Source organism: Haemaphysalis longicornis, unplaced genomic scaffold (assembly GCF_048455015.1).
Source record: "Haemaphysalis longicornis isolate Haplotype H1 unplaced genomic scaffold, Haemaphysalis longicornis Haplotype H1 scaffold_1, whole genome shotgun sequence".
In the NCBI taxonomy this organism is placed as follows: Eukaryota; Metazoa; Arthropoda; class Arachnida; order Ixodida; family Ixodidae; genus Haemaphysalis; species Haemaphysalis longicornis.
Window position 1 is genome coordinate 355049537 of NW_027526203.1, and position 4793 is coordinate 355054329.

A 4793-nucleotide genomic window follows, 5' to 3' on the forward strand; every position below is an offset into this window, starting at 1 on the left:
CACCAAACGAAATCTTACCACACACCTGCACCTCAGCCAGAGGTCAAAATGAATGACCAAAATGAGAAGTCTGAGATCGACCGTCAAATACAGCTCCTCAAAACAGTCATCGCAACAGATCTTTCGACACCAATGCGGTGCACTGTGGGCTGTATTCCAACTTAGAACTCATCAGAGGTTCCCGAATAGAATCTGTCGCATCTGCCCATACGACTGCGTCTGTGCCCTTGCCCCTTGCTGCTAAACCCACCACTGTTCCACGGTACATTGTCCAACACTTCATATACTGGAAACCACCCCTGCGACCAGCTTACTGTGATGGGTGCTAAACCTCCCATCACCCACCTTCATACATAGCTCATTGGAACTGCAGTGGTTTGTCCGATGAGCGAGGCGAGCTTCGCGAACGCATACGCCTGGGCACACTCCGAAACTGGGCCTTTGAGCATTTTTGAGCATTTAATAATCATTATTTAAGAAAATGAAATATTAACAAAATAAATGGAATCAAGAAGCGCAGCGAAGCAGCAGAATGAAACGTCACAATAACTGTAAACGGGAAATTCAAAAAGAAAAGCGACACCGGAGTACAGTCCAATGGGGAATCACAAAAAACACCAGAGTGATCGGAAGCGTGCACAGTTCACGAGCCGAAACCTCCTCACGCCAACCCACAGTCGCTGATGAAGATCTTTTTGAGCGTCTTGCCAGACTGCGAGCGATTGGATTCGCCTTCTTAACGACGTCCATGCATTCGGCGACGCTGCCGAACACCACGTGCTTGCCGTCCAGTCAGCTGGTCTTGCCCGCAACAAGGAAGAGCAGCGACCCGTTCGTGTTGGAGCCGGCGTTTGCCTCGGACAGGATTCCGGCACCCGTGCGCTTCAGCTGGAAGTTTTCATCCTCGAACTGGTTGCCGTAGATGCACTTGCGTTCGGTACCGTTGGGGTCCGTGGAGTTCGGGATGACCAGGAGGAGAGCGGAGCCCTTGTAGCCGAGCCCTTTCTCCCTCTTGCACAGCGTCCGGAAGTTTTCGGCCGTCCTGGGCACAACGTCGGCGTGTACACCCGTTATAGTGCGCCCCGTCGGCTTCCCGCCGACCTCGATGTCGAAGAACACCCTGGGATGGCCAGTCGGTGCGCCTTTGTCACCAAGCCTTGCTCGGTGATGGAATTCCGCGTTGCGCTCGTCGATGCGGCGGGTAAGGCAACGTGGACAATCGCGCTCGATGGATTCTTCTTCTTCTTCGTCTCCTTCAGGGTTGCTGCTCGCTCTGTGCCCACTTATTTCTCTTCTCGTCGCATACGAAAGAAGTGGGCAGGGGATCACAGCGCCAAGCCAGGGCTCTCCGAAGACGCGAACGTCCAGACCGGTGCCTAGCCCTGGGTTGGTGTTCTCGTGGCCACTGATTAAATAATCGCATCATCTACTACGATTGGGCCCTTCTTGTCTTGCCGCCATGTAACAACATTATAGACTTTATGCAAAAAGGCTGTATTATTTTAGTGCGAAATAAAACCTCTGAAAACCCAGCTTTGTTAAATTATTCGCTAAACAATTCCGTTGGTTGGTATGAAGCTTGGCAAAGGTTAAATTCAGATAAAAAACGATGTAAATCTCTATTCCTCATAATAAAAAAAGCTAAATTTTCAATACTCTGCTAGCAGCGTTATATATTCTCTCTCAGGTACATAAATCTGTTGGGCTGCGAATAAGAACGACCTTCACTGGACAAAGAGTATTGAAATCGCGTATTCTGAGGCTAATCCGAAACTACTCTTCATGCTAAGGGTTTTAACACTTGTGCCGTCACCATAATAACGTTGCTATTATTTGGGATCCTTTCATACAAGTTGCGACAACTAAAATAGACAAAACGCAAGAACTACCCGTTAGCAAACTAAACAAAAGCTACGGACGAGCAGCAGTAACAAAACTATTACACCAAGCTTGCCTTCGCAATCACAAAAAGATCATTCTTTAAAATTTTTATGCCAATAAATTATGCGCTACGCAAAAAGCTGCAGCTAAAACATTTGCCTTTCCTTTAGGTTACGCCACTCGACAAGATCGCACGTTTACTCCCATCCGTACCCGAAATAACTGCTTTAACTATTATTTTTCCCCAGGACTGTCAAGGATTACAATGATGTAATTAACAATGTAGTTACTAACCAACCTTTAGCATAATTTGCTGCTAGCAAGATGATGAGGAAAATGAGTTTCTTGTTTCTGAATTTCCGTTGTCCCTAATTTTGTGAAACATTGGTAATTTTCTGGTGATTTTCTGTCATCATCATCAGCCTGTAAGTGTCCAATGCAGGACAAAGACCTCTCCAAAAGATTTCCAGTCACGTCTATTGTGATCTAGCCGAGCTCATTCTTTGCCCTCGAACGTTCATGGTTCATCCCTCCACGAGTCCTTGGTACACTCCTGTTTTGTTTATGGTCCATTGGCAACCCCTCCGTTAAACGGATGGTCCACTTGTTGTCCCTGATACGCATGACGTGTCCTGCCCAAGCCCAAGCCCAATAAAGTCTGTAATGTTGTTACATGGCGGCAAGACAAGAAGGGCCCAATCGTAGTAGATGATGCGATTATTTAATCAGTGGCCACGAGAACACCAACCCAGGGCTAGGCACCGGTCTGGACGTTCGCGTCTTCGGAGAGCCCTGGCTTGGCGCTGTGATCCCCTGCCCACTTCTTTCGTATGCGACGAGAAGAGAAATAAGTGGGCACAGAGCGAGCAGCAACCCTGAAGGATACGAAGAAGAAGAAGAATCCATCGAGCGCGATGGTCCACGTTCCCTTACCCGCCGCATCGACGAGCGCAACGCGGAATTCCATCACCGAACAAGGCTTGGTGAAAAAGGCGCACCGACTGGCCATCCCAGGGTGTTCTTCGACATCGAGGTCGGCGGGAAGCCGACGGGGCGCACTATAACGGGTGTACACGCCGACGTTGTGCCCAGGACGGCCGAAAACTTCCGGACGCTGTGCAAGAGGGAGAAAGGGCTCGGCTACAAGGGCTCCGCTCTCCTCCTGGTCATCCCGAACTCCACGGACCCCAACGGTACCGAACGCAAGTGCATCTACGGCAACCAGTTCGAGGGTGAAAGCTTCCAGCTGAAGCGCACGGGTGCCGGAATCCTGTCCGAGGCAAACGCCGGCTCCACACGAACGGGTCGCTGCTCTTCCTTGTTGCGGGCAAGACCAACCGACTGGACGGCAAGCACGTGGTGTTCGGTGATATGTCGTCATCATCCTCATCATTACTAACAATCAAGGAATCATCATCATTGGGATCTTAGCTGCGTGGAATAAAACCGGCTTCCATCTTGCCATGTCGTTCGTGGCTGGTGCTCTCAGTATTATTCGCTCGGAAGCGATATAGCAGTGGCGACGAGGATCGCGCTTGTGCTAGGCGAGTAGTCCCACGCGAGAATGAGTGCCGGGAGGCCACCGGAATTCACCGATGAAGAAGGTACGTGGCCTACGTACCGGGTTCGCCTGGAAGCTTACTTCGAAGCTCATAGCATCGAGTAGCCGACGAAGAAGCGAGCACTGCTTATAGCTTCGCTAACGAACAGTGCGGTGCGAGTGGTGCAAGCGCGATGTTACCCGAAAAAGGTCAATGAGCTCAGCTACGAGGAAGTGATCGGGCATTTGGAAGATCACTACGCCCCGCAAGTCAACGAGATTGCTGCCAGTTATGCTTTCTTCAGGCATTCACAACAAGAAGGTGAAAGGGCTCAGGATTTCATTTTGGAAATTCGGCGGCTAGCAGAGAAGTGTAGCTTCGGAACTTCACTGGAGCGCATGTTAAAGACCGAATTGTTTGCGGTGTGCGGGATGAAGACGTGCGGAGAAATTTATTGACGCAACGAAAGCTAACACTGGACCAGGCTGAAGACTTTGTTGTATCAGCACAGGAAGCGGCTGAGAACGCTAAAAGCATGCAATCTGCAGAGCCAGATGCGGTACATCTTGCCCGAGAAACGGCACGTCCATGGAGGTCACGCCCTAAACAGGGGAAGCGCCACACTTGTGGAAGATGTGGTGGCGAAGCGCATTCAGAGGACGAATGCAAACACCGTCGCGCGGAGTGCCACCGATGCGGCAAACGAGGGCATCTACGCCGGATGTGCGGACAATGGCGTCAGGGCTCCTATGCAATGACAGTGGAAGCGCACACAGACTCGAACGAAAATGAAGCCCTGCACACGATAGCAGCGGTTCTTCACCAAGAAGCCGGCATCCGCAAGGTTCAGCCAATTTAAAAGGAGATTACGTGGAATAACGTCCCCATTAGAATGCTGGTGGACACGGGATCGCCCGGAAATGTCATTCCTGAAACGGTCTTCCGGAAGTACAAGACGATGTGGCCACCTTTACGAAACACGCAGCTACGGCTCTCTTGTCTCTTGGGGAACTTCCAGTCGTCGGCGGACGACGACGACGAAGATCGCCATCGTGCTGCGTTTACATCGGCTCCGTCTTCGATGACCGATCTGGCAGTGCCGTTCAAATCATATTGCAGTTTCATTCTTACCAGTGTTTTTGTGAAGGTGCAAGGCATCACCCGATACGAGAATTTAGACGAAAGGCAAGGTTTTCGCCTTTTTATGGAACTTTTCGTCGGCTGCGGTGCGGCGGCGAGCTAAGCCTACGCTGCGTGGACTGATCAGCGCATCATCCGCAAGTGGAAACGACTTTTATCCAAGATGGAGGCTACTACTAGCGTAGCTATGCTTTCGGACAACCAAATGTGCGTCACAGTAGAAGGAGAGGA

The 4793-nt window shown here is 50.6% G+C and overlaps 2 pseudogenes; one reads left to right on the forward strand and one right to left on the reverse strand.

The window, feature by feature from the left end:
* Positions 1-661: 661 nt before the first annotated feature.
* Positions 662-2402, reverse strand: LOC144159938 (peptidyl-prolyl cis-trans isomerase pseudogene; annotated as a pseudogene).
* A 101-nt stretch (positions 2403-2503) lies between these two features.
* Positions 2504-3312, forward strand: LOC144159948 (peptidyl-prolyl cis-trans isomerase pseudogene; annotated as a pseudogene).
* Positions 3313-4793: the final 1481 nt, after the last annotated feature.